Raw genomic sequence first — 15,107 nt, forward strand, 5'->3', positions numbered from 1 at the left:
TAACAAAGTTAAGTACTTAGGTTAGGTAATAGGAATATGTACCTATGGATGCTCCTTTTAAATAAATGGATAAATAAATAAAATACTATGAAATGTCTTTTTTTTTTTTTTTTTTTTTTATTCTAGGGTTGCTGATTTGTAATTTACTCTTCATCTTTAGCTTTTCTTTTTTCTTTTTCTTTTCTTTTTTTTTTTTAAAGAAATGCAGGTGCAAAACCTACTAATAATCACTTAGAAGTAGTTTTAACTGCATTTCCACTGTATGTGTTTCATTTAATATTATTTCTGTCATGTTTAAACTGTAAGATAAAATATTCAGAGTTGTCATAGATTCAATACTAAGTGCAGTGCTTACAAACTAGATATGTAATAAGAAATAACAGAGAACTGTGGGGATTTTTGTTTTGATTGGGATTTTCTGGCACAAAGCTCTCTAAATATATTTAATGTTTGTCTTGTAGAATTGTTGGCTGGATTTCAGATGCTTTATTTTATTGGAAGGTTAACTCAGTGAAAAATAAAGGATACAAATTGGCAGAAAATTCTACTTGAATGAACAAATTCATTTTCCATGCATATTAAATTATCTTACTATAGGCTTCATAAAATAATTATTTCTAAAATATAAATGGAAGCTAAGCAATGCAAATTGAGGCAAGGATTTAAAACTTTGTATCTACTATAGATTTAAAACTTGCTTTTAAACAAGAGCATAATCATATTCCGATGCATAAAAATTATCACAATAATAATGGAAGTATAAAACCAGGAGTGTAATAAGCATTTGTATGATATATTTGCACAGTAAATTAGATTCATTTTTGAGTGATTTTGCAATGAGAGTTATGAGGAAGGATCTTTTTTGCATAATTCATCAGTGTGCAATACATTCTGTTTTTAAAGAGGGAGACAAGTACAACACTAAAGTTTGAAGCTTAAAATGGATGTTAACAGTTTATAGCGTAATCAATTTAGTAGAAGTCTGTTTTGGTTCTATTTTTTTCTATTTTTTTCTATTGGCTATGATATAGTTACTTACAAAGTAAAGAAAAAAATGTTGTAGGTTGAATTTCATTTATCCTTTTTTTTTTGTTTAATGTAAGACACAAGTTGATATGTCTGTGTTTAATTCTGTATTTTTTCTTCTTCACTTGTAGAGAAATTACGTTATATCTATGTAGAACCAAATATGAGATTAAACAGGAAAGATCTCCCTATCAGAGCTTTCTACCTCCGCAGGCACAAGTATCTACAGATCAGCTAAAGCCAAGAGGACCCAGTCAAATAGGCTACTAGAATTCGTATGACTTAGATAATGATCTACAGTTTTTTCTCATTTGAAACAAGTATTTTTTTTCTCTCTTTGATGCATTAAAGAATGACATAAACATAATACTTTCAATGAAATACCTCTCATTGTGTCTTTTAACCACTGAGACTAATCTTTGTGTTTGTCTACTAAAAAAATTACTTTCTTAATTTAACTTTTGAGAAAGCAATATATCTTCATGCATATGAGGGTAACATGGTGAATCACACTGCTGTAGAGCTGCTTTCCCCAAACAGAAATGAAATGTTCTTTTTTCCAGAACGTGGTGGGCAAATAACCCCTGAACTATTTTCTCATTTCTCCTCTTCATTTGAATATAGTAATAAGAATAATTTTGTTTAAGATATACAACACTAAATATCACTGTTCCATTAGCACAAACTTTTTTTTTTAAAGCTAGTACCTTGCATAATACATATACTTAAATTCTGTTTAATCATCAATGACAAGAATAAATAACCTTTTGCACTACATACAAATTTATTTTCACACCTTTATTGTGTCTGATTTTGAAGTTATCAGGATTTAAAATGAACAAAATCCAGAATATTAATTATTTAAAGAGAATCTATACATGAGCTTTGCTTAAGTATAATGATATTTTTGTTTTGCTTTGTTTAGTTTTTATAAAATAAATTGAGCATGAACTGTAGGAAACATTTCTCCATGATGGAGAAATCTCCATCTTCTGCCAAAAGTAATTTCTTTTGGCAGAAGAGCTCTCGTTTCCAAAGTTTCTTCTGAGCCTACTCTTCTTGCATAAATGTGCATGTACAAATACATGATGTTTGGATTATACTGTTCAGTTGCTGTATGACAAAATATTGTCTATATCGTTTTCCTTTTTAATTATAATTCAGATTTACAACAACTCAATAAAATGCACAGTATGAAATAATGAATAAAATTAGAAGACATATTATAATACAATAGTCTAAAATCAGCTTCAGGAAATTAACAGAAATCACATCAGAGGAATTTGTTTTCTAAATGGACAACTAAATTCCATAAATAGTATTTGAAATATATAGTGTACACAGATGCTCCAGTTTTAAGGTAGAAATCTTGTTCTCAAAATCCATGTATAAAAATACCATGATTTTTTTTCCTGAAACATTATTTTGCTGGTTTGTTGTTTTTTTTTTCCCCATATCTCTGTCAATTTCATCAGGCGTTACATAATTTGAAAAGTTGTTGGAAATCATGTTCAAATTATGATAAAATAGCTTAATAGAGTTACAGTTCGTTCTGGGAAAAGTTTGAAGGAAGGGACAGACTGACAGACAACTCCAAAATTGATTTCAAAATAAGGAAGCTTATGGCACCTACTTCTATTTCTAATAATTTTAAAATAATTTTGGACTTACACTTTTAAATACTTTCCTACATAATTCTATATTTTTCAATGTCTACACTCACGCACGTCAATAAAGAACTTCATAGGAGGATAAAAGTACAGTAGTAATCTGGTTCTGCATTTTCTTCAGTGAATATGTAATAAAACAGCATTTTTTGGACAAATTTTTTTTTCTGCAGCTAACCATATGTACCCTGGTACATCTTTGTGACAGTGTGGAGACTAGCAGAGCTACTAACGTTACTTTATATACTGGAAGTAATACTGCCATATTTCCAACATTTAAATGTAAGATGGTTGTACCAGAATTGTTCCCAAGATTTCACCCGAAGAGCTATATTTTCATGCAATTTTAGCATAGTATTTCAGTGCCAAAACAGATCAGACTAACCAGCTGTTTGACATACAGTGTAGTTTGTACCCACATTTGCAGTAACTATAAGCCTAAGATATTCAGGCATTCATAATGTTTTGCTCCTACTAACCTTAATACACATGCAGAAATACTGTAGGAATGCTTGGTGGAGTTTAGCGCACAGACAATGCCAGCTGAGTAGCAGTAGGCAAAATCTTTATAGAAGAAAATCCTAAAATCCTAAAATTTTAAAATAAGGAAAGCTGCCAAAGTAAATGGTGTAAAGTAGGCAGTAGGATTAAGGACTGAAATTTCCTTCTATGTATTCAGCATGTCTGAAAGACCTGTCACACTAAAATTAAAAAAAAAAAAATTGTTTACATGTGAAAAAAATATTAATAGTAAGTCTTTCCATGTCAAATGGAGATTAAATAGAGTAAATAGTGTAGAAATGCAAAGACTACATAGTGTAGCATCTTTTACATACTCCTGGAGGAATCCAAAGTTAAAAGCTTTCTACTCAGGATGTAAGAAACATCAGAATGTCAGATATTCAAAAACAATCCACTAGCACTAGATAGTCATAGATTTCTTTCATTACACAAATCCCAATCCCTTGTATTTGTGAGTGATATTCTTTGGCACAGTAGCTGTACTTCTCATGTCGAGACTGAGAATAGAGTTCATTTTTTCAGAGCATTATAGAATCGTAGAATCACAAGGGTGGAAAGGACCTGCAAGATCACCTAGTCCAACCTTCCTCCCATTACCATTGCTACCATAAGCTACTAAACCATACCTCGCAGCTCCTCATCCAGACAAGATCCTTGCAGGCTGAGGAATGTTCAAACAAATAATCTTGGCCATAGGTTAAAAGGCATAACATATTTTGCAGACAAAATAGATTTTTAAGGATAAAAATAAAATTTATTGGAAAAAAAAAAGGTTTAATGGATATTTTTATATATAATTTCAAAATTCAGCTTAAAAAATAATGCACATCTACCATTAGCCACAGCAGAGGAACAGAAGGCTTCAGCGTGTCCATAGTGTTGGTTCAAAATTTTTGTTTCAGTCTCTGCATTCTGTGTGACGTAAAAGTTTTACAATGTCCTCACCATATGTAGAACCTTAACTCACATATTAAATATATTTTATCTTTTCGTGTAACAAAAGGAAAAAGAGCAATTTTAGCAATATTACCAAATACATCTGTGTTGAAATTATCAGAACTGTACTAGTTTACACTAATTTACAAAAAAGTAGTTTTTCTTGTTTGCTATTCTCTTTAAACTTTACAGTAGACATGCTTGATCTGTAAATTCCTTGCTCTGCAGCTGAAGTCCTTAGCTTCCAAAGTGAATTTGTAGAGAGTGACTAGGGCTTTTCTTGTTTTCAGCTCATCTATTTGACATCTGGCAGATAAAGACCACAGACCTAGAAAGAAATGAATGGTCAGCAAAGGTCTTCAAAGAGAGAATGACAGGACTGCATATTTATTTATTAATTTATTTATTTTCATGTTTTTAATGAGTGAATCTTCTCTTTTCAGTCCAGACAGAAACCAATTTCAGCTCAGTAGAATTTCTATTGAACACTCAATGTAGTTGTAGGCTGCTTTTTAATCTTTGCATTTGGAGGATGTATTCTGCATTGCATAAATAATGTTTTGTTTTAAAGTAGATTTTCTGTGCCATCCTTAGCCTGACTGTTGTCACGAACTTTTTGAGAGAAAAGACATTGAGGCTAAACTATGTGGGCAAAGTGTTTTTCACATACCTGTGTTATGGTGGCTGGAAAGGAGTCAGGGCAATATGGTTACGCAACTTATGTTAGGGAAGAGTGAAGGTTTTTTGCCAAGCAGAGGCAATAAAAGAAGACCACAAGGCATTAAAAACTTAGAATTTCTCCAGAACTGTCTTTAAAGGCAGTTTTTGAATGATACAACTTCAGTGTCAGGAAAAGAAAAAGCAAGGGGATTTCATTTTGAAAGGCAATTGAAGTGCAAGTAAAAGTTATTACCTTCAAGAATAAATGTACAACAGTGATAATAACTGTATATATGCTAAAGGAAAACAGAAACTGGTTCAGAAATTCACAATATATTATAAAATATCCTAATATTATTTCTCTTTAGACAGTGATAATCTGCCTCATAAGCCATGTAGCAAAATTGCTGGCACTGGCTGCCTTAGCTCAGGAGAATAACATCTTTAACTACTACAAGTATCTTTTGGAAGTTTGGAATAAGGATGACCTTCCTCGATGAGGAAGGCTGAGAAAGGCATTTCTTTGAATATTTGCAAACACCTTTTGGTTAAAACACAGGAACTTTTCTTTCTTTATTAGAAATTAAAAACAAAGAACTTGGAGATAAGTGTCCATTTACCTTTTATTGTCTCTCCTTTGTTATAGTTCTGTTCTACTCCAAGCCTTCTGCAAATTATGAGCAATCAAAACAATTTTATATTCACATTAAAATCTGAAGGAAAAGGCTAAGTGGAGGTATTTAACCTGGGTCATCAACTGCCTAATCGGTAGTTATAGAAAAGTCAAAGCCTGACTTTTCACAGAAGTACACAAAGAAATCAGTGAATCCAAACTACAGCAAAAGAATTTCAGTTTGGACATTCAGAAAATAAACAACTATAATGTCAATGCTCAAGCAGTAGAAGCTGCAAAATTCTTGCTCAGAGAGGCTTCTCCATTTAATAGATTAAAAATTTGACCCAACAAGGCCCTGAGTAACCTCATTTAACTTTGATGCAAGTCTTGCTTTCACTCACCTTTACAGCTCTGAAGTTCAAAAATCCCAAACAAATTAAGTTATTCCTTAATTTCAAAACTAAATAATACTTGATAGACAAGCATTATTCAATATTTCTTACTATGAATTTGTAGAAGGTGTTAGAAAGGCTATATTGAGGATGAGAACATGAAAAAAAAAAAAGCAGTACAATGTCTATTACACCGGAGCTGAATGAAAATGAGCCACACTGTTTCAGGTTAAAATTTTTAATTTTTAATTTTTTTATTTTATTTTATTTTATTTTTTTGTGTGTGTGTGTGTGTGTGTGTCTCCTGCCAATATTCCATATAGTAGCTATGTTTAACAGTTTCTATCCCTGTTGTTTTGCTTCTGTTAGACTGTATCTTTTAAATTTTTGTTTAACCTCTGTTAAAATTCTTAGGAGACTAATTACTGTGGTGTGCTACATGTATATAAAATGCACGCATTATCCAACAAGCCTCCTATGCTTTCATATATTTTCCAGAATCAGTGTGTCTAAGATTTAATATTTTCCCCTCAAAACCCAGAAGAATGTTGCTCTGGCAAATAGAGATTACAGTGCCCTAGTATCAGATGTTTTTTGCAGACTGTTGCCTCCATCAGACATGTGTTTTAAATAAAAGTTAACCTAGGTCCCACACCATATCTATTTTCTTTTCCCTAATTCTGTTGTAATAGTTATTCTATCCCAATTTTATCTCCCAGCAGTAAATGTAAAATTTAATTTAAGCTATACCAATTAGATCTGGGTTTGTGATTTTATCTCCTAACTACTCATTTAATAGTTGATTTAAGCTACACAAATTGTTTTAGATCCTGGAGAAAGAGGGGTATGATCCTGATAAATCATATAGAGTTTCAAATGAAGTGCAAATGTGCTTGGTTAAGAGTTACTGTTACTCAGGTCCCCTATGATTTTCTTAACACTAGTAATTGAGCAAATTATAGGTCCAGTCCTATGAAACCTCAGCACATGGAATTTCTGTTTTCAACAGAAGCTCTGATTGCAAGGATCACAGGATCTGAGCAGTTGGAAGGAATCTCTGGAGACCATTTATTTTAACCACCTGCTAAAGCAGATTCCCTAGAACAGGTTGCAAAGGAAAGCACCTAGGAGAGTTCTGAAGACTCCAGGCAGCCTGTTCTAGTGTTCTGTAATCCTCAAAATAAAGATTTTCCTCATGTTCATATGGAAGTTACTGTGTTCTAGTGAAACAGTTTTTTTGTTTATTGTTGTAAATTCTTATTCATCAGAATTAAGAAGCCAAAATGCTGGTTTTTTTATTTGTTTGTTTGTTTGTTTTTTGTTATCCAATGATGTACCATGACAAATGGTTTTGTTCCATCATATTACATTGATCTTTCTTTCAAAACAACTTGCAAATAAATAAGAGCTGGGTATTAAGAGAAGCACATTTTGGAGGGTAAAGAACATAAGAATAAATATTTTGTATTGGTTCTAAGGTAAGGCTGAGGAATCCAGTCACTTTTTTAAACAAATACAAGCTACTGACATGATCTCCAGTTTTGCCACATATTCAACTTCTTTCTTTTAATTAATTTCCATTACCAAACTTTACTCAATGGATTTTTTGAAGTGCCTTTGTACAAAAAGCTATTTCAGACATTTGGCATCCCAACAGGTTGCTAACACTCTCTGTGATCAACCCTATAAGCAAATAAGCTGCAAGATTACACAGCTGCCAGCAGCCAGTGGTTTTACAAACACTTGTAAGCACGATTAGAAGAAAATGTTTACTTAGTGAGCTGTCTCTTTTATAAATCTATCCAGTTGATGATAATTCAATTGTGGATCTATTATCGTTTTTTAAATATGCTTAAATTCTAGAGCAGAGCAAAGTCAAAGATGTTTTAAAAAATTAGTAAACATAGAAAATTGCTACATAATAATAATAGTAATAATAATAATAATTATTACTATTATTATAGAAGAAGAACCCTCAAAAGAATTTTTACATACCTCTACACTGGGATGGAACACAAGTAATCAGAGGATCCTAACTTTAGCTGATATAATTTCATTCTGAACTTAGCAGAACACTTTTGAACTACTAACTTCCTTATCTAACTCTCAGACTTGATCTTCTATAATTATGTTAAACCCTTAGCAGCTGGATCTACTAACTTCATTTTTCCTCTGATTTCTGAATACAGATGTGTGAGGGCCTGTATTTGTGTGTGTATATACATAGTTAAAAGCAGTCTTTCTTATAGTCAGCAGCAGTCTGGAAGATGGGCAGAGAATCCAGGAGGGCAGTCCTCTGTCTTACTTCACATTTGAAGGTATGGGAGATGGAGTTCATGCCTGAGAATATTCTCAAAGAGCAGTTATATTTAACCCCATTGTTTTTTTGTTCCACAATCTAAAAGAAAATGTATATGTTACACTACTTTATTATAGAAACCAAATAAAGGTAGATATCTGCAGATATTTATGGGCACTGATCATTACAGTGAGTCTTGGAAACTCAGCTGCCAGTTGTGGGAAGTGACTAGGAAGAATCTAAGAATGAATTTCAAATTCAAGAATTAGGGTGATGTTCATCACACCTCTTACTTTTATAAAGGCTTCAGTTCATAAAGAAAGAATCTCCAATACTCTTCAGCACCTCACACTTGGTGATCCACAATCAAAGTTAGAAGTCAGACTTCATTCCAGACAAATCTGAATGCTTTGTTCTGATGAAGTGACAAAAACAGTTGACAAGGGGGAATGAAGTATATGCAATCTATCTCACTTTTTATAAAAATATTTGATATAGTGTCAAATGAAATTCTACTCACAAAAAATTCAAATTGGCATGGCTATGAACACTGTCACACAGAATGAAAGCTTGCTAAAGGAACACAAATAGTGCACTGATAAATGGCAATGTATTCCATTGAATATACAATATGCAAATGAAATTCAGAGACAATACTAAATTCATTTGGAAGGTGTTATGAAAACCTCCAAGGAAAGAGAAACAGTACAGAAAGACAGAATTAGAAATATGCACATAAAATATATAAAATGTTCTGCAGTTCCATAAATTTTAAGACCAGCAGGAATTATAATAATCACAGTCTGACCTCCTGCACAGCACAAGCCATAGAATTTTAAGAAGTGATTCCTGCATCAATTTTGTTACTTCAGGATGAGCAAGAACCTTTAGTTCAGAAATAAATCAAATCTCAATTTAAAAACTTCACATTTTAGAGAATTTATCTTGACCCCAGGTACATTGTTTCAGTGGCTAATCCTTATCATGGCAAAAAAAGTAGGGTCTTACATAAGATTCTGATCAGAGAAGATGCAACTGAATAAATTTGAGAATATATAACCTATAGCAAGACTGTTAAATAAAAAATGAAATCCAAAAAACAATAAAATGGAAAAGCCCATGAGATAGTGAATAGCAGTTTCAATTGGAATTTGGCTTTTTCCATCGACCACGGTGAATTTTGACAAGGGCACTTTGAGCTGCAGAGATAATAAGTTCATTTGCTCAATTACTATCTTGTTTTCTATCTATAGTTCTGTTGCAGTCATGGCTTGAATTCAGATTTAATTGCTTTCAAATCAGATGTATCTACATTACTGACTGTATGGGAATTGTTAAGTCACAGGCTAAAACAATGGCTGAGTACCTGGCGAAGAGACACAGCCAGCCCTGGGAGCACTAGGGAAAGCAATTCACCTCCTCATTTATGGGCTGGCTACCACAAGAGAAGGATCTCAACCTGGAGATCGCATTTCCTGGAGTATTTGACAAGACCTGATCCTTGGGACAGGTAAGAAAACTTTTCTTTCTTTAACTGGATTATGATCATCTTTTTGGTTCATTTAGAACTGGTTATCTGCCATTGCCTTTCCTTGCACTGTCTCAGATGGCATAGGAGTGTGCTTTGAAAATAACAACTTACTCATCCTCCCCTTTTACTCTTCAGTTTGTAGAGTGGACACAATATTAAAAGACACAACTAGGTTCATCCCTTTTACATATCTCAGGACAGAGAGATGTATTTAAACTCAGAGGTTTTGTGTTTGCACGACCAGAGTCTTTCTAAAGTTTTGCTTTACAACAAATACACTGTTAAAAATTTTGCTGCACAGAGTAAATAGTACTTTGCCACTCCAGCAACTTTGTGAATAAGACAGACATGACTGAATAAATAGTGACCATTCACCAGAGTTTCTGGAAGAAAATAAACTCAGGGATTAAGCAGTGATTCATTTGCTTAAACATTACACAAAATTAGGTTTTCAAGTTGTAAAAGAAGATATATTGCCATCTCAATCCTTTGGAGGGTACATACAATAACAACAGAGGAAGAATTATTTAGAGTGACAGTGGTATAAGGCAGTAGGAATGAAAATTCAGGAGGGACAGTCTGAAAATCTGTATAAACTTTCTGACACTGAGGTGTGATTATGTTGTCAAAATACCTGGTAAGAAAAGTGTGCAGGGCACTTAAAACTGATCTGGATGAAGACACTGCAGGAAACAATATTTCAGTGTCAAGGACAAAGTGAATGCTTAATTGGAAGTTTTCTAATTTTTTATCTGCAGCTCTTCAAAGTACCTAGAATGATCATAATTAAATATTCATCTATTCCAATAGTGGGTGATAGGAAATTGGTAAAGGAAAAAGGAATGGAGATAAATATGAATTGTGACAAAGGCAAAAGAGCTCTAAAGCATCCATTATTGCCTTTTGATACTCATCTTCCTAATCCTTTCCATACTTTGTCTTCACCTGGCTCCTTCCCTCCAAAAAGTTTCTAGATACATCAGCTTAGACTTGGTTGTACACAAACAACATGTTGCTATAGCATGCAAACATCTCATTATAGAGGATGTCAAAAGATATTTTTCAGAGTAGCAAACAAATATTGATTTTATTATTATTATTATTATTATTATTATTATTATTATTATTACTAATTTACTGGTCATCTGTACTTACTTATCAGCAGTCCAAGATGCTCATCCATCTTTTACCAGTGGTAAACTGCTTTCCAGGATCACTTATGCTTCTGTCTGATTGAATATCACTAGCTATCCTATCTGCAGGGCCTGTAAACCATGAGCTTCTTGCTTCCTAGGCCAAATCATATGTCATTCAAAAATAAAAGTTCTATTAAATAAATAACAGGCTAATATGTGTATGTTCACAGACATCTGGAGACTTAAATGCCATCAGTTCAGAGACACTATTCAAGCTGTGATCAAAGACACTAAACACATAATAGCTAAATAATCAGTATTGACATTAAATCTTGGCATAAACTCCAGATACTTTGTTTTTCTAGAACTGTCATAAAGACAGAGGTCTCTTCGCTGATTCTGAATTAGAAAAACAGAAGAGATTGATTTGTTCAAATTAGCAATTTAAACATAGCACACTGTCTCAGGAAAATAAAACAGAAAACATGAATCACCAATCTTTTGCCACTTCTTAGTACGTAACTGCTTTTACTTAATCAAATGACTTTTTTGTTTTGTTTGCAGAACTTCAGAATACCCAGCTTCAGCACATCTCTCATATGATTTACTTCTTGAGATTTGTTTTGACAGTGTGAAACATTAATTTCTACTTTCTAGTTAATCTACTCAATGAATACATTCATCAAGTAAAACAGGTTACCCACATTTGGTGTATCCTTTCTTTCTTACAGGAACTGCTACTTTTGCAGATGAGACCAATGACACTTCCTCAGCAATTAAAAAGAGAGAATTGGTCCTTAAGTGTAGCTGTGAATGAGTCATTCTCTAAACAATGTGGCATTCCTCCACTTCAAAGACTTCAGGGGAGTCATGGAGAAGAAAACAGTCTTGCCAAGATTTTCCTCAGATTGTAAAAGGACTAAACCTTATAAATTTACACTCTGCTGAATCAACTTTCTATTTCACAAGAGCTAAATCTATGCAAAAACGTGACAAACTAGTCATTACTTCTGTCCTGCTAAAGCCATTCCCTCCCCCCCCCCCCCCCCCCCCACGCTTGGCCAGTTCACTTAAGCCAGCAAAACAAAGTGAGTTTCATGAAGACTTAACCTAGAAGTCTAAGTTCTCTGTAAAATACATGGTGAGAGTTTGGCACATACAGATGTCATTCAGAAGAGCAAGTGCAATATTCATAAGGGAGATAAGCCTACCAAAACCAAAAAATCCAGAAGCATGTTTGAAATGCTAAGTCTAAATGGAGATTTCAGTCCTGAGCATGATGGTCCTGTAAGATTGTATCACTCAAGGTGATCATTTGTTTTAACTTTTTAAAATAAGCATTTATATTATTTTTTGATAACTGTAACATTGTAAACTGATCATGCATATTAAGACAAGACTTACTGCAGCATTAATAGAAAGTTAGGTTTGCAGTATCATCAAAAGTATAGCTGCAGCAACTACAGTAGACTACTACAAAATCACAGAATCACAGAATCACAGAATTGTAGGGGTTGGAAGGGACCTCCAGAGATCATTGAGTCCAACCCCCCTGCCAAAGCAGGTTCTCTACAGTAGGTCGCACAGGTAGGCGTCCAGGCAGGTCTTGAACATCTCCAGAGAAGGAGACTCCACCACCTCCCTGGGCAGCCTGTTCCAGTGCTCCGTCACCCTCACTGTAAAGAAGTTCTTGCGCACATTTGTGTGGAACTTCCTAAGCTGCAGTTTCTGGCCGTTTCCCCTTGTCCTGTCACCATTCACCACTGAAAAGAGTCTGGCCTTGTCATTCTGCCCCCACACCTTAGATACTTATAGACCTGGATCAGGTCCCCTCTCAGTCTTCTTTTCTCAAGGCTAAACAGACCCAGTTCACTCAGCCTTTCTTCATAGGAGAGATGCTCCAGGCCCCTCACCATTTTTGTGGCCCTCCGCTGGACTCTTTCCAAGAGATCCCTGTCTTTTTTGTACTGGGGAGCCCAGAACTGGACGCAGTAAATCATATACATTGTGAGCAGACTGTACATGACAAAATACCCAGATATTATCTGCTTATTTCATGGGTTTTAGAGTATTAAGAAACAACAGCAACTGTCTAGATCAGGTGCAGGTCACAATAAAAAAGTATATTTCTATGCATATAATAAAAAAAAAAAAAAAAAAAACTCCTATGAATAATTCCACATAGCAACTCCATGTGTGTTCAAGAATATTCAGCTTGTGAAGAGATAAAACCCTTCTGACAGATTATTAGCAATATAATGCAAAGTATTTGTAGATAGGCTAATAATTACATGCAGAAAGAAAAACAAAACTCACCAAACTGGTGAGGAGACTCTCTGGCTATACAGTACACCATCTCAGGAAGCAGATTAAACCACACAGAAAATCTCCTCTTAATGGCAGGCCCTTATATGAGCCCAGGATGACTCTACTCTGAGTCCACCCCATCTGGTCATGAGGAGAACAGAGGTGCAAACAATTTGCTTGTGCTCTCTGGGCCAGCCACACACTTTCACCAGGTGCTCAATGAACAGTTCAAGACAGGGCCTAAGAGTTCCACTACAAAAGAGGATGAAATTAAGTCTATGTTTAATTTAAATGGAAAGATTCTGATAGTAATATCAAGTTCCTTTTCAGTTGAAACATCTTTGATTGTTTCTTTTAGCTATCTGTATATAGCATATGCTTTGGCAGAAATAAACACTTTTATTTTCTTAACTGTTTTTTTTTTAAGTGATTCTTTCTCAGTCTCTAGCCATATTAAGTTCTTTTTTTTTTAGTCTGTCCCATGTACTTTTATGAGTATAATCAATTATTTAACTGTATTTCTTCTTTTCCCCTTATTTATACATGCTATACTCCTCTGCTTTTAATTTAGACTTCTTAAGTATTAATTTTATTTTTTTAGCATTTTTGACTGTAATTTATCAGTATTTTATCTATATTCCCTCAATCTCCTTTCTTTCTATGTTTACTAAAGGCTTTTTGCTAGATCAACAGCTTCTTATTTTTCTATGCTGCTCTCCACATATTTCAGATCTCATAGAAAATAAACCGTATTTCAATTTCTACCATTCTGTATTTTCACATGCCTTCTGCAGCAGACACATGCTTGCAGTGATATTAACACTTAAATGTGAGCAAATAAATACTTTCCATGAAATATATGACGGATCAATTAACTGGCAATTACTCAGATCGTCCTTTATTTTTATTCTTAGTTACAATCGCCACAATGATGCTATACATCACATTTATGGTAAGCATAGACTTCCCATAAAACCTATCTTACATAAATATAATGCCTAGAACTCCCTCTATCATTTTTTCAGCTTTCAGTCATTTTAGTATTTGTTATAATAGTAGCAACTGTATTTTTTGTATGCTCAGTTTAAAATATTGCTCGTGTGTTTGGTTTATTTTTGTGACTTTCTCTTTAAGGTTATTTTTTGTTTATGCAGGAGTGAAAATCCCCTTTGACTGTGAGTTCTTCAGTTTTTCCATGAAATTCATTTAGAAACCAACAAATAAAAACTTTACAAATGAAGTCCTGAAAGGAGTTTAAAATGACAAACAGCTTACAAACAGGAAGATGGATCATAAAGGTAATTATGTTTTGGTCACAGATTCATAAAACATAAGCATTCGCCTCCTGCCACACAAAGGCTTAGTAATTGAGCAAAAAAGTGAAAATAATATTTACAGGCTGCTTCTAAATGATGGTACAAATAGGAGAGGACTTTCGTGTGACTGATGAAGAAATCTGCTGATATGCCAGCTGTACTCTCTTAAAATCTTTCCTAGTTTGGAAAAGTCTGACATCGCTTCTTGTTTGTAGGCATAAGTGGGTTCTATTCAATTTCACTGAATTCTTGAAATATATTTGATGCAAATATAATCTTTGAAGCAATTTTGGTCATAAATACAAACACCAGTCTGCTTCTGGCCTGCAGTAACACATCAAATGAAATACTTGACCAGATACCTTCCTGGTTCTAACAGTTTTTTAACATTTCAACTCAAAATACATACTTCAATCCACACATTAATATACCCAGACTTGGTAATACTTTAACTGAGAGAATGGTTTATAACACTATTACTAGAATTTTTCTATTTTATTAGTTGTTATTGTAAAATCATTGGGACTTTCACCTCTTCTGACAGATTGTAGGTATTCTTTTGAGAATGCTAATGACATTTATTTATTTATTCGTATTACTACAAGAATAAGATTTATTTAAGAGAATTATGTTATTTGTTTGGTGTTACGCTTTTCAGGCTTTGGTCATTGGAATACTTCCATGTTTGTGTGTGTGTGT

This window comes from Lagopus muta, chromosome 1 (assembly GCF_023343835.1).
Source record: "Lagopus muta isolate bLagMut1 chromosome 1, bLagMut1 primary, whole genome shotgun sequence".
Classification (NCBI taxonomy): Eukaryota; Metazoa; Chordata; class Aves; order Galliformes; family Phasianidae; genus Lagopus; species Lagopus muta.